Source organism: Melospiza georgiana, chromosome 1 (assembly GCF_028018845.1).
Source record: "Melospiza georgiana isolate bMelGeo1 chromosome 1, bMelGeo1.pri, whole genome shotgun sequence".
NCBI classification, from domain to species: Eukaryota; Metazoa; Chordata; class Aves; order Passeriformes; family Passerellidae; genus Melospiza; species Melospiza georgiana.
In genome coordinates, this window is record NC_080430.1 from 154,931,128 (window position 1) to 154,954,806 (window position 23,679).

At 45.7% G+C, this 23,679-nt stretch overlaps 1 protein-coding gene and 1 long non-coding RNA gene across 5 annotated transcripts in view; both read left to right on the top strand.

The window, feature by feature from the left end:
- Positions 1–23,679, top strand: part of THUMPD2 (THUMP domain containing 2) — a 51,963-nt gene that overhangs the window by 23,451 nt on the left and 4,833 nt on the right. The window contains exon 1 of one of the 4 annotated variants that reach the window (XR_009114358.1): positions 22,358–22,405. The exons of 1 other annotated variant lie outside the window; for it this stretch is intronic. The gene's annotated coding sequence lies outside the window, so the exon portion shown is untranslated. Of the gene's footprint in view, positions 1–22,357; positions 22,406–23,492; positions 23,625–23,679 lie in introns of those variants that run through there. 2 more of the 4 variants (XR_009114359.1, XR_009114360.1) reach the window with 2 other exon arrangements.
- On the top strand, positions 10,353–10,828 carry LOC131082466 (uncharacterized). Its single transcript, XR_009114365.1, has 4 exons — positions 10,353–10,398; positions 10,500–10,543; positions 10,625–10,665; positions 10,747–10,828. It is a non-coding gene; the product is annotated as an uncharacterized LOC131082466 (long non-coding RNA).

The following is a 23,679-nucleotide window of genomic DNA, read 5'->3' on the forward strand; positions in this document are numbered from 1 at the left end:
GGTATGACATCGGGAAAAAGCCTGTGTGGTTGGAATGTTGTTGTTGTCAAAAGATAATTTTTCCTTCTTTCTTAGCCAGTAGTTAGCTTGTTGCTTAATTTTTGTAGTATCAGTATTTTCTTGTTTCAAAAACTGCTTCAAAATAACTTCAGTGGCTGGCCATCGGTACCTTGTTCAGATTTGCCTATTTGCTTGTAGCTAAAATGTTCACATCTTGTTTATCATTCTATTTAAGAAACTGCTGCCCAGCCAACTAATAACTGAATATCTATCTGTCTAGGACACGGGGAGAGGATTTAGGTAATGTCTTTGTTTCCAGAAAAAAGTTCCAGTGTAGTTTCTAAATAGAGGAGAAGGGGGTGAAGACTCGGGGCTCTGATGCTGTTGGGGCACCCCAAGGTCCCCAGGAGAGAGAGCCCCACTGGGATGCAGGAGCAGGTGTGTTCTCATGTAATATAGAATAAATTATAAATATAAATATGAAAATCATAAATATAAAAGTATTTTTAAATACTTAAATAAAGCGGGTTTTTAAATTTGTCAATAGGCAGTGTTTTGATTATAAAAATTATAAATACAAATAATATAAAGGTAGAAATCTAAGTATAGGAATATAGCATAAATAAATAGAGATATATATATAAAAATTTTAAAAACATAAGAAAAAATTAGTTGTAGCAGTAGATATGATACATAATATAAATAAATACATTTATAGAATTCTCTATATATTTTATATAATTATTAATACACTGCATCAAAAGAAACTATAAATATAAATGTGAATATAATTATACTAAGTATAAAAATATTTCAATATCGTTTGAAAGAAGGTTTTTTTTGTATTTATTTCGTTAGAGATTGTTGTGGTGTGCTGTAACGTCCCATTTTGGCCTTCCAGGTCATTTCCCCAAGTGTGCTTATACCTCTCTCCCTTCCCCCTTACCCCCATGCTGAGTGAGTCCTGTCAATCAGACTTAACATTCCAGCAAGGCGTCGTGTGGTTGGTCAAGTTCAAAGGATGCCCCTATGCCCAGAGGTCATTGGCCTTTCTGGGTGTCATCTTCCCCTGAGACCCTGCCCCTCTCACCTGGTTGGTGGCTCACCTGTACCTCCCCTCCCCCTGTCCCTGAGCTTAAAAAGGTGATCAGACCATGCGGTCGGGGTTCTGTTGGAGCAGCTCCTCACATTCAGACCTCTGTAACCATGGAATAAACCTCTGGACATTAAACCCTCCAGCAGAATCCTCTCCTTTTTCTCTTCACCATCGCCTGAAGCTATTCCTCCTGAGGTAAACAGGGTTCCTAACAAGCCTGGACTTGTTCAGTGCCCAGCTGCAACCACCAGCAAGCCAAGGTATCTCTGGGGTGATACACCGCAGTTGCTGCCTTTGGCCCAGCAGCGAGGGTCAGACTGGCCCAGGCACAATCTAACTGGTAATATTGGGAGCATTTTTTCCAATAAGAGATGGGGGTTTTATTTTGAATAAAATAAGTATTATAGAAATAAAAATTTAAATATAGAAATATACAATCTATAGAGAAAGATATTTGTAAAAACACGAGCGAACGACGCCGCCTTCGGCCAAATGGAACGAGCTCAGCCGAACCAAGGCGAGACCGGTGGAACCTGACGGCCTCGAGCGAACCGAGGCCAGGCTTGCGAGGCTGCCTGAACGGAGCCGAGCTCAGCCGAACCAAGCCCGCTGCTCTCGTGTGCGCTAATTAGCACGAGTGCGGTCACAGCCCAATGAGCTCCTGTGCCACGCCGCGCTCCCGGTCGTGTCCGTGCGATGGCCGGGCCGCCCGCGGGACGCGGCAGCAGGAGAGCCCCGAGCCGGGTGAGTTTAACGTGAGGTGGTGCCGCTTGCCCGCCCTTAGGGAGCCGAGCCGAGGCGCGCCAAACGCGCGGAGAGCGACTCCGAGTTCGGCCGAAGCGAGCTGAGGCGCGCCGAGCGCACGGAGAGGCTCCGAGTTGGGCCGAAGCAAGCCGAGCCGCGCCGAGCGCACTGAGCGGCTCCGAGTTCGGCCGAAGCGAGCCGAGCCGCGCCGAAGAGGCGAGTACAGCCGAATGCAGCCGACAATAGCCGAGTGTAGCTGATTACAGCCGAATTTAGCTGAGCAGCTGTGAGCCTTGAGGTGAGCGTGCATCACTGCTGGCTTGGGATTGAGTGAAATGCGCTGAGGAAACCAGCTCTGGGGAGAGAGGCAGGGAAATCCTCTCTTAACGTTTTCCAATTCTTCTGTCAAACTCATCACGGCAGGACAGCGTGAAGACTGAAAGTGTAAGAAGATGTGGAGGGAAACAGAGAATCTGACAGGAGCATCAAACGCACAAGTGCATGAATTTTGCTTTTTGCTTGGATGTAAACTCAGAAGTTGTAAGGAATTTGGGAATGAGAAAGGACATTTCAGAAGTAGAAGTTGTTGTTACAGTCCTGGCAAAAGCTTTTGTTCTAGCTAATAAAAGAAGTTAGCTTAAATAAAAAAAAAAAAAAAAGGTTTTTTTTCTTCTCTATTATATTCATTGGTGGTATATGGTGTGTTGTTTTATTTCTTGGTATTATTAACTCTGTGTAAATTGTTTTTTGAGTGAAGCTAACTTTCTGGATGGGTTGTTTTGTATTTGAGGTAGGATTAATTTCAATAGGTTTCTTTCATAGACTTCTGATAGGTATTACTGGGATTTTGGTTTTGTTTACTGTATGTATAAACATACAGATTTGGTAGGGCCAGCTGGGCTGCTGGAGTTTTGAGTGTGAATTTATTAGATGGCTTTTGTTAAACACAGAATAATTATGTAAGGTAACAGCAAATTACCCAATTTATCCAGTAATGTAACCTTACCACAAAGTTTTATATCTTACCAGTTTTCTGTTCTTCTGCTCCAAGTAGTTGTTGCAAAAAAGAAAACGCTGTTATTTTTCTGAAGAGTTTTCTTCGATAACAAGCCCTTTACTGCCCTTGAATACGAGTCAGAGGAGCCAAACAGATGCAGTTGCTCTGAGGGCTTTTATACCCGGTGGGATTTGCCCCCTCCCTTTTCCTGGGTGCCATGGGAACGAGAGGCGGGCACCATCAGGGGTATATTAACCCCAGCCTAGGCTGAGGGCCTTCATTCCCTCTCCAGGATGTGCTGGGGTAAGAGCTCTCCTCTCATTTCAGTGGAAAGGCTCTTTCAGCCTATTTCAGCTTGTTTTCAGCTAGTGTTATGGGACATCTAAAGCACAGAGGCTTGGAAGAGACTGTGAAGAAAAGAGCATAGAATACAGGGCATGCTTAGGTTTGTGATTTTGGGTTTTGTGTTTAGGGGTGGTAAGGTGCTTTTGTAATTTTCGGTTTTGCCCTGTTTTTTTTTTTTGGTTGGAATTTTTTTTGGTGGAATTTTTGGGTTGTTTTTTTTTTTTTCTTTTTGGGGTTTTTGGTTGGTTTTCGTTGGTTTTTGGGTTTTTTTGGTTTTTGGAGGTTTGGTTTTTTGGGGGGTTTTTGTGGGTTTTTTTGTTGTTGTTTTTGTGGGGGATTTGGTTTGGTTTTTTTTTGTTTGTGGGGTAGTTTTTCGTTTTTAGGGATGTTTTTTGGGGGGGTGTTTTTGTATTTGAGGAGTGCAACTCCCTGAAATTCCAAGCTGTGTCAAGCACAGCAATTTTTTCAGCAGATTCATCATGTCACAAGAGGGATCTGCACAGAGTCAAAGATGATGTTTGAGATTGGGGCTTCAGGTGAGTTGAGGATTCTGATTAAGAGAGGGAGGGTGAGCAGGTATCCAGTTAGAAGTTATTGTGGGTGGGGGGAGGTTTGAAGGCAGCAGGGTGATAAAGGGTGTTTAGTTGAGGGTCCCCCCACACAAGGCTTCTCAGAAGCCTAGCTGAGGCATTCCCATGTCTTACAGCACACAGAGTCAACCGCTGCACTCACAGCAATGCCATTTAACTTTGCCTTTGTCTAACCCAGGTGCCACTCCTAATAAAGGCCACAGTCTCGGAATCAGGATGAAGCTGGAGCCTGAAGGAGCCAGGCACACTCAGGAGAGGGCAAGTAGCTGACTTGCTGGGATTTGGCCCACATAATTCTGAACTCATACATTGGTTTTGGTTTTCTTTATTGTAGCTGACTGAGAGGTCAGCTACACAGGCCATCACAGGGCCTTCTGAGGCAGACTCATTTCAGGTGCAGCGTGGATTCCCCTCACCGATCATCCAAAAGATAAGTTGAGGGACATGGCCGGGAGACGGGACGATGGGAGAGTAGTGGGTTGGGAGTTCTTGGGACAGATTTAAAAATTAGCAGAGCGAAAAGCAATCTTCTCCAAGGGCCTGTTAGGACAGCTAAAGGGAGAGGCTCTACTTTTGATGGCAGCTTTCAGGTGGGCAGTGCAGAACAGCTCTTGTCTTTGTTGTGTTGTCCAGTCTACTGTGTTCCCTAGTGTGTCTTTGGGGTCCCTTTTGCCTTCTCCTCTCGAGGCCCTCACCGCAGGCATGATGTGTCGTGTATAATGTCCCCCTGTTTGTCACGTTCTGTGTCACAGGTGCCTGCACACATCGGTGCCGGAGCTGTTCTGCCCTGCTGCATGGCCTGCTGCTGTAGGACAAACCATGGGGAGTTGGAATTTGTAATGTGGGCTGTACTTGGGCTCTAGATGCTATTCCTAGATTGACAGGAGGTGTTTCCAGCATGTGAGTTATCGTGGAGGTGTTTGACATATGTTCTAACTTTCATTCAGGTGCAGATGCATTGCATCCAGGGCAGAGGGTTAAGGTTAGGAGGTGCCGGGCCTTCTTTGGAGCACGGTGAGTAGCAGACTGGTGGGGTTTTGGCCAATATGGTGCCAAGATCAGGCACTAATTTTTGTTTCTCTTTAATACAGCGGTCTGAGAGACACCAGCCCGGTGCCAGCAGCACCTTCCCAGCTGACGAGGTGGCCTTTCTTTGTGCCTGACACAGACTGGCATCTCCAGATGTCTGAGAGATAAGTAGAGGGCCATAACCCATGGAGGGGATGAAAGCAGGGTGCTGGTTTGGGAATTACTGGGAGGGGGTTTTGATTCAGCTTTGGAGGGGGGGAGGTGTTGATGAGGTGGCCCCATTAGAGCAAAGTCTCCCTTTGGATCACAGTGCTGAGGTGCTCAGGGCAGAGAAGTATCGGTGTGTCTCGTGTCACTTGTCTATTGTGTGTTGTCTGGATATCTCATGTCTCTTATCTTAGCCCTGTGAGGGGCCTGTCACAAACCCTGGCATCCTTGCTAGCACCTGTGATGTCTGCATTCCTTGGCCTGGCACCCAGGCCATAGAACTTTTGACTCAGAAGCTCAGGCAGGCATCAGACTCTCTTCTCTCTTTGGAAGCATCCAGTCAGATATCTTTTCAGGTCTTGTTCTGACCTGTATGGACAGGTGTGCCCCACCTGGATCCATTATGGTGGATTAGGACTTGTAAGAATGTGAGTGCAGGTAGAGGCTTCTGACCATAGGATTCCTGGGCATCCACCTTTGCTGTTCTTGGAATAAATCATTCAGTTTAGCATCTTCTTCCTCCAGGGTTCTCTGAGCCTCATCAGCCCACCATCTGCTTCAACTCAGTCATCTACTTTTGCATTCTCTCAGTCCTTGCAGCCATTTTCCTTGCCTAGAGGTTTCTGTTCCTGTTGTGTCCCCATTGTTTGTCACGTCCTGTCTTGTGTCACGGGTGTCTGCACACATTTGTGCCGGGGCTGCTTTGCCCTGCCGCATAGCCTGGTGCAATAGAAGAAGTCCCGGGGACTTGGAATTTGTAATGTGGAGTGTAGTTGGACTCTAGATGGGATTTGTAGATGGACACAGGATATCTGGAGCTCTTAAGTTATCCTGCAACAGTGTGACTGTTGTCCTAAATTTTTCTTTAGCTTCAGATGGATTAAATCTGTGCCATAGGGCCCCATCCTGGGTGAGGGGATTCCCCTGAGCAGGTGAGGCCCCATTTGTCTCTGCAGCAGAAGTGTATATGGGGTGACTCTGTTACAGCACTGTTCTTTGTCTTTTTTTTTTTTAGGAAGTCAATCTAGATACCAGCAGTCAACGTGAGCAGTGGAGAGAAGTGGTTGTTATTGCTCAGCTCTCAACCACAGCAATTTTTCAGCAGATTCATCATGTCACAAGAGGCATCTGCCCAGTGTGAACGTGATGTTTGACATTGAGGCTTCAGGTGAGTTGTGGATTGTGACTAGGAGAGGGAGGGTGAGCAGGTATCCAGTAAGGAGTTATTGTGGATGGGGGGAGGTTTGAAGGCAGCAGGGTGATAAAGGGTGTTTAGTTGAGGACCCCCCCCCACATACAAGGCTTCTTAGAAGCCTAGCTGAGGCATTCCCATGTCTTACAGCACACAGAGACAACCACTGCACTCACAGCAATGCCATTCAACTTTGCCTTTGTCTAACCCAGGTGCCACTCCTAATAAAGGCCACAGCCTCGGAATCAGGATGAAGCTGGAGCCTGAAGAAGCCAGGCACACTCAGGAGAGGGCAAGTAGCTGACTTGCTGGGATTTGGCACACATAACTCTGAACTCATACATTGGCTTTGGTTTTCTTTATTGTAGCTGACTGTGAGGCTCACAGGCCATCACGAGGGGGGCCCTCCGAGGCAGACTCATTTCAGGTGCCGCGTGGATTCCCACCACCCATCATCCAAAAGATAAGTTGGGGGCCACAGCTTGGAGATGGGAGAGCAGTGGGTTGGGAGTTCTTGGGGCAGATTTAAAAATGAGCAGAGGGAAAAGCAATCTTCTCCAAGGACCTCTTGGATGGCTAAAGGGAGAGGCTCTACTTTTGATGGCAGCTTTCAGGTGGGCAGTGCGGAACAGCTCTGGCCTGTGTCGTGTTGTCCGGTGTGATGTGTTACCTAGTGTTTCTTTGGGGTCCCTTTTGCCTTTTCCCCTCGAGGCCCTCACAACAAGCATGATGTGTTGTGTTTAATGTCCCCCTGTTTGTCACGTTCTGTGTCACGGGTGTCTGCGGGTATTTGTGCCGGAGCTGTTCTGCCCTGCTGCATGGCCTGCTGCAATAGGACAATCCATATGGAGTTGAAATTTGTAATGTGGGCTGTACTTGGGCTCTAGATGCTCTTCCTAGATTGACATAAGGTGATTGCAGCTTGTGAGTTACCCTGGTGGTGTTTGCCATATGTTCTAACTTTCTTTCATGTGCAGCTGCATTCCAGGTGTGGCAGAGGGTCAGGGTTAGGAGGTGCCGGGCCTTCTTTGGAGCACGGTGAGTAGCAGACTGGTGGGGTTTTGGCCGATGTGGTGCCAAGATCAGGCACTGATGTTTGCTTTTCTTTACTACAGTGGTCTGAGAGACACCAGCCCGGTGGCAGCAGGACCTTCCCAGGTGATGAGGTGGCCTTTCTTTGCACCTGACACAGACTGGCATCCCCTGATGTCTGAGAGATAAGTAGAGGGCTACGACCCACGGAGGGGATGAAAGCAGGGTGCTGGTTTGGGAATTACTGGGAGGGGGTTTTGAGTCTGCTTTGGAGGTGGGGGGTGTCCATGAAGTGGCCCATTAGGCCCCATAAAAGCAAAGTCTCACTTTTGATCCCAGTGCTGAGGTGCGCATGGCAGAGCAGTCCCGGTGTGTCTCGTGTCACTTGTCTATTGTGCATTATGTGTTGTTTGTTTACCTCATTTCTTTTGCCTTCGCATTTGAGAGGCCTATCAGAAACCCTGGCATCCGTCTTAGGATCTGTGATCTCTGCATTCCTTGGCCTGGCACCCAGGACCTAGATGTTATTCTGATACCTGTCTGAGCTCCCCGGTCAAAAGTTCTCTCTTTGGAAGCATCCAGACAGATGTCTTTGCAGGTCTTGTTCTGAGCTGTATGGAACAGCTGTGCCCCACCTGGATCCATTATGGCGGATTAGGACTTGAAAGAATGTGAGGGTAGGTAGAGGATTCTGACTGTAGGGTTCTCGGGCATCCATCTTTGCATTCTTGGAATAAATCATTCAGTTAGCATCTTCTTCCTCCAGGGTTCTCTGAGCCTCATCAGCTCACCGTCAGCTTCAACTCTTCTTCTTTTGCATTCTCTCAGTCCTTGCAGCCATTTTCCTTGCCTAGAGGTTTCTGTTCCTATTGTTTCCCCATTGTTTGTCATGTCCTGTCCTGTGTCACGGTGTCTGCACACATTTGTGCCGGAGCTGCTCTGCCCTGCCACATAGCCTGGTGCAATAGGAGAGGGCCCGGCGACTTGGAATTTGTAATGTGGAGTGTAGTTGGACTCTAGATGGGATTTGTAGATGGACACAGGATATCTGGAGCTCTTAAGTTATCCTGCAACAGTGTGACTGTTGTCCTAAATTTTTCTTCAGCTTCAGATGGATTAAATCTGTGCCATAGGGCCCCATCCTGGGTGAGGGGATTCCCCTGAGCAGGTGAGGCCCCATTTGTCTCTGCAGCAGAAGTGTATATGGGGTGACTCTGTTACAGCACTGTTCTTTGCCTTTCTTTTTAGGAAGTCAATCTAGATACCAGCAGTCAATGTGAGCAGTGGAGAGAAGTGGTTGTTATCGCTCAGCTCTCAATTTCTGGTGCAGCTCTAAGTTTCCATTCTTGTTTTTGAACTTTAGGCAATCCACTCTGAGCATGCCAAGCCCCCATCACCACCTGGTCGATGCACCGCGTTTGCTGCACGTGTCAGCCCTGTGGGTGCATTACAGTGGTGGTGCATCTGGTGATGAAGCCCTGAACTTTTCTATTTAAAGGTGCCATCCGGGTGGCCTTCAGCAATTGCCAAGGAGTTGCGGTGAGTCAGGGCAGCAGGGAGGAGGAGTGAGGGTCCACTCAGGTTTCACTCATGGGAAATCACCTCATCTTCTCTTAACCCAGGTACCCCCTGTGACGACGGCCTCGGTCTCTGAGTGTGCCCGAAGCGTGCGGCCCGAGCAGCCGGGCATTCCTAGGAGCACGGTGAACAGCAGACTGGTGGGGTTTTGGGCAATGGGCTGCCACGATCAGGCACTGATGTTTGGTTTTCTTTAATTCAGCTGTCTGAGAGACACTAGCCCGGTGCCAGCAGGACCTTCCCAGCTGACGAGGTGGCCTTTCTTTGCGCCTGACACAGACTGGCATCTCCAGATGTCTGAGAGATAAGCAGAGGGCTGCAACCCACAGTGGGGATGAACATGGGGTGCTGGGTCAGGACTCCCTGAGGTGGGGGTCTGAGTTGGCTCTGGCAATGAGGGTAGCCAAGATGTTGCCCCTTAGGCCCCATAAAAGCAAAGTCTCACTTCTGATCACTGTGCTGAGGTGTGCAGCAGGGCAGAGCAGTCCCGGTGTGTCTCGTGTCACTTGTCTTTTGTGTATTGTGTGTTGTCTGGATATCTCATGTCTCTTATCTTAGCCCTGTGAGGGTCCTCTCAGAAACCTTTCCTAGCATCTTTGATCTCAGCGTTCCTCGCCCTGGCACCCATGCCATAGAAATTTTGACTGGGGAGCTCACACAGGCATCAGAAATGTATCTCTCTTTAGAAGCATCAAGTCAGATGTCTTGCCAGGTCTTGTTCTGAGCTGTACAGAGAGCCATGCTGCGCAATGATCCATTATAGCAGACTAGGACTTGTAAGGATGTGAGGTTAGGGAGAGGATTCTGACTGTAGGATTCTCGAGCATCCATCTTTGCAGTTTTTGGAATAAATAATTCAGTTTGCATCTTCTTTCTCCAGGGTTCTCTGAGCCTCATCAGCTCGCCATCAGCTTCAACTCTTCTTCTTTTGCATTCTCTCAGTCCTTGCAGCCATTTTCCTTGCTAAGAGATTTCTGTTCCTGTTGTGTCCCCAGTGTTTGTCACGTCTTGTCTGTCCTGTGTCACGGGTGTCTGCACACATTTGTGCCGGAGCTGCTGCTCTGCCCTGCCTCATAGCCTGGTGCAATAGGAGAAGTCCCAGGGACTTGGAATTTGTAATGTCGGGTGTAGTTGGATTCTAGATGGGATTTGCAGATGGACACAGGATACCTGGAGCCCATAAGTTATCCTGCAGCCCTTTGACTTTCATCCTAACTTTCTTTTAGTTGCAGAAGGATAAATCCAGGGCAGAGCCCCCCATCCCGGGTGAGGGGATTCCCCCGTGAAGATCAGTCACTGTTTGTCTCTTCAGAGGAAGCATAAATTGTGGCTGCTGCAGCTCTGCTCTTTGTCTTTCTTTTTAGGAAGTCAAGGCAGAGAGCAGCTGTCAAGGCTGGGTGGGCATAGGAAGTCAAGGCAGAGAGCAGCTGTCAAGGCTGAGTGGGCAAGGTGAGCATTGAGTAGGGTACCGAAGCAGTTGTTATTGCTGAGGTCTCAGTTTCTGGTGCAGCTCTAAGTATGTATTATTCTTCTTCTTATTTTAGATGGACTGCTTGCCATCTATCCTAGCTCAGCATGCCCATGCCAGGTGGGTTCAAGCTTAAGGTATCAGTGTAGCATACTTGTCAGGGTTGGGAGGTTGTGTTTTCACAATATCTCAGCATGCTTTTCAGCTTTGTTTCTTTGCAGGTGCTGTCGCTGCCCTAGGCATGCCGGGGAAGAGAGGAGGGCAGGTGACTTGGTGTTTAGGCAGGCTGATTCCTAGGTGAGCGTTATGCAGCAGCATGCTAAGTGTGTACATTTTCTTTTTGCAGGTATCTTCCGGGCGGCCTCTGGAGTCAAATCAAGACTTGAGGTGAGCTGGGGCAGGGGTGCGGAGGAGTCCTGGGGATTACTGTTTTTGAGGGCAATAGTCACCTTTTCTGTTTTGCCTTAGGTACCCTGGGGAGGCTTGTAGCCACAGCTTGGAAGCGGCAGCACCGAAGCACACACATCGAGAACATCTCAACGTCCATGTCCGACCGAGGATGGATTTTGTCCGCTTGTCTTCCAAAAGCTAAGTGTCGGGGCCAGTGGTTGGGAGAAGGGGAAAAGCCTTTACTATCACAGGAGGCAATCTGATGTCAGCTTAGCGGAGAGGTCTGTAGTGGGACGGGCTCCCTGGAAGTAAAGGGAGAGGGTTTCTCCTCAGCCTCACCAGAGCCTTTGCCGGGCAGGGCAGTTCCAACCCATCTCCACATTCTCATGAACTTTGTGTCATCTGCCTTCCTCGACTTGACGTCGTCACGACTCTTTCCCCCGTGGAGCTCGCCTTCTGGTCCGGAGCTGTAGCCGCAGTCACCTGGCAGTCCGCTTCCTTCTCTAGGCTTGCTGAGCCTCTCGAGCATCCTCCTAACTGCTTTGGCCCTAACTTCCTTTAATGAGTTGCATTTCATCATCACGTGCTGTTGTCATAGGACTTCCTTTCCCTTGGCCTGATTGGCCTCTGGCTCGTCTTGTGCTAGGACTCTTGGGTCCCTAAAGGGAAAGTGCCAAGCAGTTGCAACTTGTCTCTGTGTTATGTCATCTGTGTCTATGTTATGGTGTCTGTGTTATGTAGTGTGTGTCCGTTGTCTTCCCCGTCATAGGCCTTTGTTACATCTCGATGCTTTATCGGCTCTCTTCTGTGCCATATAGGCTGTGTTCTACTCACATTCCTTTCCGGATATCCCTTATTCCAGCATCTTTACATTTTTACTCTTTGAGACAGGAATGTCTCACAGGGACAAGATGTTCTCATCCATCTTCCTTCTCACTATCAGCTTTGGTAGTGTTTTTTTTTCCATTTTCTTGGACTTCTAGAGGGAGCATCTTACACCCTCCTCACGTGACTGCAGTAGTTCTATAGGTTCCATCTTCTCAAAGGGTACAGGGCTCAATAAGTAATCTTCCAGAGAGTTATCTTAAGTTGTGGTTTATATTGTATGTTCCTATATTGGCTTATGTTGTATGTACTTATACTGTATGTACCTATGCTGGCTTATACTGTATGTACTTACATGGCATGTACCTATGCTGGCTTATACTGTATGTACCTATGTTGGCTTATATTGCATGTACTTACATTGCATGTACTTGGGTTGGTTCATACTGTGTGTACCTGTGTTGGCTTATACTGTATGTACTTATACTGTATGTAAGTGCATCACCTTATATTGTCTGTACTTAGACTGTATGTAAGCATGTCGCCTTATATTGTGTGTACTTACACTCTGTGCACTTGCACTGTATGCGTCAGCTTATATTGTGTGTACTTACACTGTACCACTTATGATCGGAGCTGCCCTGCCCTGGCACGTAGTCACAGTTAGGTAGAACAGGTTTAACAACTTTACTGTTCATCTGTCTTTCGTGGGATTTTGGGTAGAAAATTTATCAGTCCAGAGTGGGGACAAGTCCTAGCTGTCAGCCGCTTGTTGACCCTTCCTGTTGTCTCACAGGTCCCCAAGGCTGCTGATTTCCCCAGGATCTGCCATTTACCTCAAGGAGCGGCAGCCCGAAGATGTGTCAAAGCACCTTCTTTAGTATCTCAGGTAAGGGCCACAGTGAGCATGTAAGTGGAAGGAGTATGTGTGAGAGCACGTGGCTGTGTCTGTCTGCTCGTCTCTGCGTGTGTGGATTTGCTGCTGACTGGATTTAACCTTGTGTATATGAATTTTGCTTTTCAGGTTTTGCAACTCATTGTTAAATTGAGAATAAAAAATCCCCAGCTGCCTTCCACCCTGTCTGTTTTTTTTTTTTTTGGTCCCAGCCAAGTAAAAACCCAGAAAAATACCCCAATATAGGCTAGAAAAGACCCAAAAAACCAAGAAAAAAAAAGCAACATGGGCGAGAATACCCAGAAAAAAAACCCCAAGATGGGCAAGAAAAAACGCAGAAAACACCCACAGAAAACCAAGAAAAAAACCCCAAGATGGGCAAGAAGAATCCCAGAAAAAAAATGCAAGATGGACCAGAAAAAAACCAGGAGAGACCAGGAAAAAAATAAAAACAGGGAAAAAAACTGGAAAAAAATCCCAAGATGGGCAAGGAAAAACCCAGAAAAAATCAAGAAAAAAACCCCCAGATGGGCAGGGAAAAAACCCCCCCAAAAAAACCCCAAGATAGGCAAGGAGAAGATCCACAAAAAACCCAGAAAAATCATAGAAAAAACCCCCAAGATGGGCAAGAAAAAGCCCAGAAAACACCCACAGAAAACCAAGGAAAAAACCCCAAGATGGATGAGAAAAATCTCAGAAAAAAAACCAAGATGGACCAGAAAAAAAACCTGAGAAAGCCAAGAAAAAAAAAAACAGGAAAAAGAAACGGAAAAAAAGCCAAGGATGGGCAAGAACAATCCAGAAAACAACTCAGAAAAAGCCCCCAAAGATGGGCAAAAAAAAACCAGAAAAAAAAACCAAGATGGGCAAGAATAAACCTGGAAATAACCCCCCAAGATGGGCAAGAAAAAGCCAGAAAAAACTCCAAGATGGGCAAGTAAAAACTGTCGTAAAGACGGCCGTAAAGCGCGACTGTCGTAAAGACGGCCGTAAAGCGCGACTGTCGTAAAAGCGGCCGTAAAGCGCGACTGTCGTAAAAGCGGCCGTAAAGCGCGACTGTCGTAAAAGGTGTCGTAAAGCACGACTGTCGTAAAAGGTGCCGTAAAGCGCGATTGTCGTAAAGCTGGCCGTAAAGCGCGACTGTCGTAAAAGGTGCCGTAAAGCGCGACTGTCGTAAAAGGTGCCGTAAAGCGCGACTGTCGTAAAGACGGCCGTAAAGCGCGACTGTCGTAAAGACGGCCGTAAAGCGCGACTGTCGTAAAAGGTACCGTAAAGCGCGACTGTCGTAAAGACGGCCGTAAAGCGCGACTGTCGTAAAAGGTGTCGTAAAGCACGACTGTCGTAAAAGGTGCCGTAAAGCGCGACTGTCGTAAAAGGTGTCGTAAAGCGCGACTGTCGTAAAGCTGGCCGTAAAGCGCGACTGTCGAAAAGACGGCCGTAAAGCGCGACTGTCGTAAAAGGTGCCGTAAAGCGCGACTGTCGTAAAGACGGCCGTAAAGCGCGACTGTCGTAAAAGGTGCCGTAAAGCGCGACTGTCGTAAAGCTGGCCGTAAAGCGCGACTGTCGTAAAAGGTGTCGTAAAGCGCGACTGTCGTAAAAGGTGCCGTAAAGCGCGACTGTCGTAAAGCTGGCCGTAAAGCGCGACTGTCGTAAAGACGGCCGTAAAGCGCGACTGTCGTAAAAGGTGCCGTAAAGCGCGACTGTCGTAAAGCTGGCCGTAAAGCGCGACTGTCGTAAAGACGGCCGTAAAGCGCGACTGTCGTAAAAGGTGCCGTAAAGCGCGACTGTCGTAAAGACGGCCGTAAAGCGCGACTGTCGTAAAGACGGCCGTAAAGCGCGACTGTCGTAAAAGGTGCCGTAAAGCGCGACTGTCGTAAAAGGTGTCGTAAAGCGCGACTGTCGTAAAAGGTGTCGTAAAGCGCGACTGTCGTAAAAGCGGCCGTAAAGCGCGACTGTCGTAAAGACGGTCGTAAATCGCGACTGTCGTAAAAGGTGCCGTAAAGCGCGACTGTCGTAAAAGGTGCCGTAAAGCGCGACTGTCGTAAAGACGGCCGTAAATCGCGACTGTCGTAAAAGGTGCCGTAAAGCGCGACTGTCGTAAAGACGGCCGTAAAGCGCGACTGTCATAAAATGTGCCGTAAAGCGCGACTGTCGTAAAGACGGCCGTAAAGCGCGACTGTCGTAAAAGGTTCCGTAAAGCGCGACTGTTGTAAAGACGGCCGTAAAGCGCGACTGTCGTAAAGACGGCCTTAAAGCGCGACTGTCGTAAAAGGTGCCGTAAAGCGCGACTGTCGTAAAGACGGCCGTAAAGCGCGACTGTCGTAAAAGGTGCCGTAAAGCGCGACTGTCGTAAAGACGGCCGTAAAGCGCGACTGTCATAAAATGTGCCGTAAAGCGCGACTGTCGTAAAAGGTGTCGTAAAGCGCGACTGTCGTAAAAGGTGCCGTAAAACGCGTCTGTCGTAAAACGTGCCGTAAAGCGCGACTGTCGTACAGACGGCCGTAGAGCGCGACTGTCGTAAAAGGTGTCGTAAAGCGCGACTGTCGTAAAGACGGTCGTAAAGCGCGACTGTCGTAAAAGGTGCCGTAAAGCGCGACTGTCGTAAAGACGGCCGTAAAGCGCGACTGTCGTAAAAGGTGCCGTATAGCGCGACTGTCGTAAAATGTGCCGTAAAGCGCGACTGTCCATCTGTCAATTAGTTTCACTTACAACTTCCACTGTCCATAACATGTTCAATGTTCATGGTTTTAACTTCAGACAGGGAACTGATGTTCAGGCAAAAATGGATGGTTTAACACATAGCTCTAGATATAGCTCTAGATATATAGAATTAGATATATTACATATATTAATAATATATAATCTATAAAATATATAATTATATATAATAATTGATATATTATATATAAAGTATATATTCTATATAACATCTATTTCTATGTATACTATATATTTCTATACATATTTTCAACTGCTTCTCAGATGAAAATGATTCAAGAACACTCCTCTTTCCAGACCAGTGACAAAATTGGATTTTCAACAGAACAAAACACATGTGAGCTCTCAGGTGGGGAGCTCCTGAGTCCTGAGCCCCCAGCTGATTCCAGTGCTGCCTTCTGTCTAATCCCAGCCTGTGTTGGCAACCTGCCTTCTCATTTCAGCAGAAATTCAGAGAGCTGAGCTGGAATCATTGGGCACAGCACAGTGGCTGGAGCTCATCAGCCTGTTCCATACAGAAACCAGCTCTAGCAGAGTTATTCTGCTCCTGTGGTGTGCTCAGCTGGGCTGAGGTGAATCAGTCTGTTTGAATGGATTGCCTGGGAGCATCATGCAGTAATAGTCTCAAAGTGCATTGTCACCATATCCTTACCTGCTCAAGGAAAATTCCCTGGAGCTTTGAGTGCTAAGAACATGGAGTGCATGGAGGAATGGTTTCCTTCAGGCTCTCTGGTTTCCCAATATGTTTTTGGTGGCGACTGGTTCATGGAGAGGATGAGAAACAAGTATGATGTTCTGTAGAAGGTTTATTAGTTCTGTTGGTCTCTGACTATATTTCTGTTATTAATCTGTTTTAGTTAGCAATTGGACAGGTCACCTGTGCATAGGACTGGGAGTTGTTGTAACTCCTCTAGGTGAGGCTCTAGCATGTTTCTTCAATCCTTGGCATAGATAGGAGTCAATACCATGTTATTTAATGGAGGCTGAAGAGTGTTTGTGCTCCTAAAATATTTGAGACAAGGAAGATCCTATCCATAGTGATTTGATAAGGGACAGGGATCCTGCCCTTTCTGTCTGTCAGTGCTGACTCACATGTGTTTGTTATTTGCACCATACCACTGCCTGTGTGGCTCTTAAGACCCCCTTAGGCATCCAGACACAGTCTGTATCGCAAACAGCCTAAAAATTCAATGATGGGATGAATTCTTTTGGAGAATATTTTTCTCTTATTAGGTTCCTATCTCAAGTGAACAAACTGCTTGATTTACAGCATTGTTGTTTGAGAGGTTCCCTTTTGTAGCTGAAGATTCGTGTAATTGCTACTTTGCAGCAAATAAAAAAAATTTCTCTGGTTCCAATTGCAATTTGACTATTTCTGCTGTGTAGAGCCCATTATCAGAGCCTTGATGAGGCGCAGCACAGATTTGGATGAAAATGATGAGATTTGGATGAAATGGCCCTCCATCAGGGCAGGCTACAAAGATCCTCCTCTTTGAGGTATTGGCCCTTTTGATGCATAAAATGCATGAAAATTTGCTTGAAAAGTGCAAGTTGATGAGTAAAAGAGATTTCGCAGTAATTGTAGTGAAATGAAAAAAGAAAACAAGGCAAAAGCATTGGAAAGAATATGTTTAATTGCATGTAATTACTTGATGTGGGTTTCAGTCAGGGAAAAAAGGAGAAAGGAACATGCTAAATAGTGCTGGTGTGGCAATTACTCTTTGATGATTTTCTCAAATGACTGAACTTTGTGTATTATTAAAAAAAATAAAGATACAGCAACAACAGAAAAAAAAAAAAAAACAACCAGGAAAACCACACACACTACTTTATGTCGTAAGAACTTTGCTGTATCAGTCAAAATGCTCTGCCACGTCTTTCACCTCGTCATTTTTGCATGTGTAGACAAAATGAACTTTGTTTCCTGGTAACGCTGTGTCAACATGCTAGGTGGGATGCAAGTTTAATAGTTTTAAGTATCAGGGTGTGAGTAAAACATTGCCTGGTTATCTGATAGCCTAAGCACTTTGAGATGGAGCTTCTCAGTTGAACAATTTTTTGACATACCAGGTTTGCTGACAAACAAATCTGAACAAGTTGCAGTCTGGTGAAATAAAAATACAAGAGAAGCAGAAATAGAGGTCCAATAGAGGTGGGACAAGGTTCCTAGCACTAATTCAAATGGTTTTGTCTCTAAACAAGTAATCAGACTGTGGTGGTGTTTGAGGGTCCCCAGGACAAGGGAAGAAATGACATCTGATAATGCCTCATCTTCCCTGAGGAGGCTTCCAGTAAGGAAAGGACAAATGTGGGAGTCTGGGGCTTCCCTTCTGGGAAATTGAAAATCAAGGAAGAAAACTAGATAGGGACAAAGAAAACTGATGCTATCCTTCTGATAACAGAACTGGACTCATAAATGAATTTAGGACTGGTCCTCAGCATCTTTTAGGATTCTGTCAATGCACCTGTGACTGAGACTGGCAGTGACTGCTGTGCTGGGCAAGAAAACTGGAAGTGAATTCCAAAATGTTGAGGAACCAATCCAAGACTTTTTAACATGTGAATACAGGAGGTATTTCCCTTCTCTATCAGAATAGTTTCTTTGACTATACTTATTAGAGTTTTCCCAGGTACAAAAATACAACTTCATTTCAATGTGAAGGATTAGTCAAGGTCCAGCTGTATTTTGCTTGGAAAAAAATTCTGCCTGCTATATCTGCACCAGAACAGGCTTATTGGTGGAATTCTCTTCTGCAGATGTGGCAATTTTTGGGGGGGGCTGTTTTTGGTCCTAATCTGGATTATTTCTTCTGGTTTTTGTGATAACTTTCACAGATAGGCAGGTAACTGGTAGTATTCTCCCAGTCTAAGTAGGTTTCTAGGAAAATGGAGTAGTAATAAAAAAGTAGGCATAGCAAGCTAAGGAAAGAAAAGACCTGTGCTGCATCTTTGTAGCCTTTTTTTTTTTTTTATTTCACTGTGATGGAACACCACTCAGCTGAGTAGGGAAATATTGTCCAGTTCAGACTGTAATTGAGTAGAATCTGACTTATTTGGGGCTGAACACAAAAGTGAGGATAAATCAAGGAATTAACAAGACCAAGAGAACACACTCTACTTTCCAAATCCCAGAGTGCCAGTGCTGGAAAGTTTATTGTAATGGAATTTCAAGCCAGGATTTCCAGGCTCAGGAGGTTTAGTTATTTTGGATACATTTCAGATCAGCAGTGCCTGCTTGGCATGCTGTCTGCTCCTGTTGCAGCATTTAGTTTTGTGACAGGTTCTGTGTGAGAAACAAGAATGGCCCATATCAGCACACCTTGGCAGCTTTATTTCAGCTGTAGCATTTTCAAGGAGAAGTTCCACAGCTGTTATTCCTTGTAACCCTGGGCCGGTGTCTTTGCTTGAAATGGTTGAAAAGGACGTGCAGACTGAAGGCTCTTCCCCATAGAAAGGTGTCAGCTCAGCTGCTGTCGCTCCCAACGTGTGCAGAGTTACAAACACAGAGCCCTGGGGCAGCAATGCCATCAGCTGGCAGTTCAGAGTTATAATTTACCACAGGGAATGGAATGGTTTTTTTGTGAGGGTTATCTTAGCAAGGTGCTCGCTGGGGGACCCATCTGTTTCTGCTCATGTGCTTCCAAGGGTGATGTTTGCTAGCAGGGCCAAAAACCCCCAGGGAAACTGCATGTGAGCACAGTTCTCAGGCGTAACCCATTGTAACTGCATTTCCTCCTGTCTGTGATCTGCAGAACTCATCTGATAGGGAGTTTCTTTCCCAGTACTTTGGGTGAGTAGACTCACTCTAAATCCTGCTTCCTCTGTTTCTGCACTAGGGTTCATCCAGCACTGAGTACTGTGGGAATGTGTAAAATCAGAGGGGTTTGGGAAAGCTGCAAAAGGCAGGCCTCAGAGACAGCAGAACTGTGATCAGAGCTGAGCAGCAGCCATGAGATTGGTCAGCAGAAAAACTATTTACACTGTGGAAAAGCAAAGACAAATAGAACAATGGTCTGTGTATTAACACTTGCCTAGAATAACTCCCTAAGCTACAGAAAGTTTATCTAGCAAGATATTAGGAAGTTCTAGGCTTAATACTGGAGCTCTGTGCATTGTGTTTAAGGCTCACAAGCAGGTATTGTATTTGAAATAAGCAAGCATTGTTTAACCAAAGGCACCTGTGCTTACAGTGGTTGGATAGAGCTACTGTCAATGTGCTTTTGCTTTGTGTGATTGGGCAAAAAACTGATAAAGTGAGTTGTGACATTGAGTTCTTGGTCTGCTGCCTGGGATGTGAGCTGGTGGCATCTTCCCATTGCCGTAACCATGGAATGAGGCTGATGCTGGAAAATCAAACGGCTCAAGGCAGTTCCCAGCAGCCCTGCCCTGTTTGTGATTTGTGCACAGACCCCTGCCAGTGTCAAGTACTTGGCACAGAGCTATGGTGAGAGGCAGTGTGAAACTCCTGATCTCCTGCCTTCCTGCTTCCTCCCCATTTCCCTGATCCCTGAAAGCGTTTAGCCATGACAGCACTTCACTTTAGCCATGACAGCACTGCACTTCATGTCCTAACAAGTGTTGGTTGCACAGAGGTAGTGCTGAAACTGTTGATGGTGCTGTTATTAGATGAACCCTGACACTCACCAACTAACTGAGAAACTGGAGACCATGAATTTCCCATTTCTCCTGAAATCACTTTCTTTCAGAAACTGCTGCACAGTCTTCCACACAACGCATTACTTAAAGGCAGAGATGAGAATTCAGGGAGTGGGGTCTGACTTCCAGCTGAGGTAATTGTGCAAGGCTACTGCCAGGGAAGAAGCGAGGCAATCCTGACTGGATTGAAAGCTGCCTCACTGTGAGCAGCCCCTGAACCTGGAGAGAACATCTGAGTGCTTGTTAGGCTGCTGAGAGGTGGGTCTGACAGCTGCTCCTTGTGTGCATAAAGACACAGAAAGCACACAGTCCTGAGGAAGGGAAAGTTGGATGTTAATTGGCTCCAAGTGACTTCTGGTGCCAGGAATGCTCAGTATGGAATGATGCTGGGGATGTAAATGGCAGGAGAGAATTAATTGCATATTGTGAGTGAGGAAGGACTATGGTGCTCAGAAATGAGTTTAGTTTGTTTTGTTGGTTTTCTGGTTATTTTTCTACTTTGGGTTAATTTTGTGGTAGTGATTACGGCTAAATATTTTTCCAAGTCTGAAATTAGTACTGTGGTTATCTGTTGAAAAAGTTCTTAGTCTCTTATCAGGTTGCTTTTGTATATATATTTGTATATATTTATTTAATTTAAATAAATATAAGTAAAAAAATATATAATACAGAAAACATATATCTATTATTATATTAGAAGGTATTCTCTCTAATATATATAATATCTATGAATAAAATAAATAAAAATATCCATATAAATATCATTATAATTTTGAAAAATAAATTTACTTCCTAAATTTTAAATCTGGGTCAAATAAAGGGGTGTCCTTGGTTTTTATTTGGTTAGAGGCAGGAGTTTTATTTTAAATAATATAAGTAATATAGAAATGTGGATCTTAAGATAGAAATATATAATAAATATATAAAGAGAAATTGCTAAAGTATGAATATAAATTTATATATAAATATATGTAAATAATATGAAGAGTTGTAGTATAAAATATAAATAACATTATATGGCAATATAAATTATAAATGGGAATAGAAATATAAAAATATATAAATATAGTTTAAAAGAAAGGGAATGTTTTGGCTTTTATTTAAGTACAGGCAGGGGTTTTATTTTGAATATTATAAGTCTTCCAGAAGTAAAAATCTTGATGCAGAAATACTTAATCAAATATAAAAAAATATGAAAAAATATATAAAAAATATAAATAACTACTCACATCAGATGTAATATAGAATATAAATTTATTTATAAATTGACATTGGTAAAGATAAATGTATAAGTAAGCAATATACAGTAATATACATTATAAATACAAATATGAATATAAAAATTGAACATTAGGATAAAATCTATTTAAATATTGTTTAAAACAAAAGGGTTGGGGGTTTTTTTGTTCTTCTTGTGTTAGAGGCAGGGTTTTTATTTTAAATAATATGAATGTAGATATTATTGTTATATATTTCTAAATATTGAGATATACAATCAAGATATAAATATATATATAAACACAAAATACAAATAAATACAAATAATAGGAAGAGATGTAATAAGAATACAAATAACAGTATACAAAAGTATACATTTTAAATGTAAATGTGAATATGAACCTGAAAATTAGAATTTAAAAAAATATTTCAGTACAGTTTTGAAGAAAGGGGTTCTTTTTGGCTTTAATGTGGATGGAGGCAAAGGCTTTATTTTAAATAATCCAAGTGTTACAGAAGTAAAAATCGTAACAGAAATATATACTTACTATGTGAAAATATTTATAAAAATATGCAAATAAATGTAAGTTTTAGGGATATACGCAATATGGTATAGAAACATATTTATAAAAAGAAATGTATAAATGGACAGTGTACATCAATATGTAAGTAAAAGAAATATATTGTGTCAAAAGAATATACCTATTATTATAGAAAAAGGTATTCTCTCCAATATATATAATATCTATAAATATAACAAATGAAAATTACAAATATAGGTGTGAATAGAATTATGACAAACAAAATTATTTTTAAAATTTTAAATGTGTTTTAAATAAAGGAGTGTCTTTGCTTTTTATTTCGTTAGAGGCAGGGGTTTTATTTTAAATAATATAAGTACTATAGAAATGTAAATCGACATACAGAAATATATAATAAATATATAGAGATATAAAGATATAATACCAAACTATGAATAGAAATAGAAATCTATGTAAGTAACATGAAGACATGCAATATATAATATAATTTTTATTATACAGTAATATAAATTCTAAATATAAATGCGAATATAAATATGAAAAATATATGATGGGGGCTCGGAGCAGCCCAGGTGTGAGTGTGAGGATGATGGGGGCTCGGAGCAGCCCAGGTGTGAGTGTGAGGATGATGAGGGGCCGGCTCCAGCCGGGGCGAGGCTGTTTTAGGGGGAGGCTTTGCCTCAGCTCCCTTTTGCATGGAGCTGCTGAGTGGAGGGGTTTATGGGGCGCTCCCGGCGCTGTCTCATGGAAGGACTGCGAGAGCTTCCCACAGGGTCGGGGGCAACACCTGGATCCGCGCTTGGATCGTGGATGGTACGTGGAGCATCGCTTAAAGGAGGCGCCGAGGGACGAATCTTTGTGCCGGGGAGCAGCAGCCGAACAGGTGAGCCCGTGTGGGTTTGGAGCGGGGAATTTTCTCCTTCCCCTTTGCAATTTCATCTTGCCAGTCCCTCCCCGGTTCCCCAGGAACAAAAATGGAGTTTATGAAGACAAAAGGAATTAAGGAGAAGGAAGCAGCTCCTCTTCTTTTATTGTCTGCGTTTGACCTGAGGGGATCCCTCTTGACTTGTGGTTTTAAGGGTGTTGATTGCAGGAAAAGCTGCCTTTTCCAGGCTGTTAGGGGTATCCCGGAGGTGACAGGGAATCCCTGCGTTCTATTCTAAGGGGAATGGGAAAAGTATTCTTGTGGTATTCTGGGTTTGATTTGAAGGCAGCCACCCCATTTTCACCACCCTCGGGTTTAAATGGAGGGGGCAGCCCTGGTGTCCCTCCTTTTGAAGGGTTTGAATGGAGAAATCGCCCTTCGAAATCGCCCTTTCCCATCAGTCGAAGGCTTTCATTTGAGGAGCGCCCCTTCTTTTCTGCTCTCCTAGGGGGTGAAATTGGAGGGGAGAACACATTTCTTTGCCCTTGTTGAAGTGAGGTGAGCCCGCCTGCGGCGTAGGTTTCGGGGTTGGCTTGCGGGAAGCCGCAGCTCCGGCAGCGTTTGCAGGGCTGCAATGGGGCTGTGCCGCTGCATTGGAGGGCGCTCCCCGTGCCCGCGGCCCGGCCCGGAACGTTCCCGCTCGGGAGCGCTGCTGGCACGGCCCGGGCAGCTGCCGGGGCGCACGGGGGATTCGGCGCGGCCGGGCCGGCCGAGGGCGGCAGTGGCGGAGCCGCGCCGGTGCGAGCCGTGCGGAGCCGAGCGGAGCCGGGCCGGGCCGGCCAAGGGCGGCAGAGGCGGCGCGGGCGCTGCTGCGCCGGCCCGGGCGGTGCCGGCCGCTCCGTCCGCTCCGGGCGCGGGGCTCGGGCGCCGCCGGTAGCCCCGGGCCCGGTGCCGGCCCCGCCGGGCAGGGGCAGCGGGCGGGGCTCCCCGGGACGGCGCCGGCCCCGCGCGCCGGAGCAGCCGCCGCAGGAGCCGCTTTCCTGCCGGGAGCCGCGCTCCGTCCGGGGCCGGCAGCGAGCGCGGGGTTCGGCCGCTCCAAGTTCGGCGGTGCCGTGGCTCGGAGGCGCTTTGGAGGCGTTGATGGCATCGCTGGGTTCGGTTTGCAGCGGGTGTACGCTAAGGGTTACGGTGTTCTTCCTGAGCGGCACGGTTCTCGGTGCCGGTAGGGATGATAAAGGTTCGTTTCGGATTGGGTTTTGTAGTCGGATATATATTTTTTTTTCCGGGGTGTT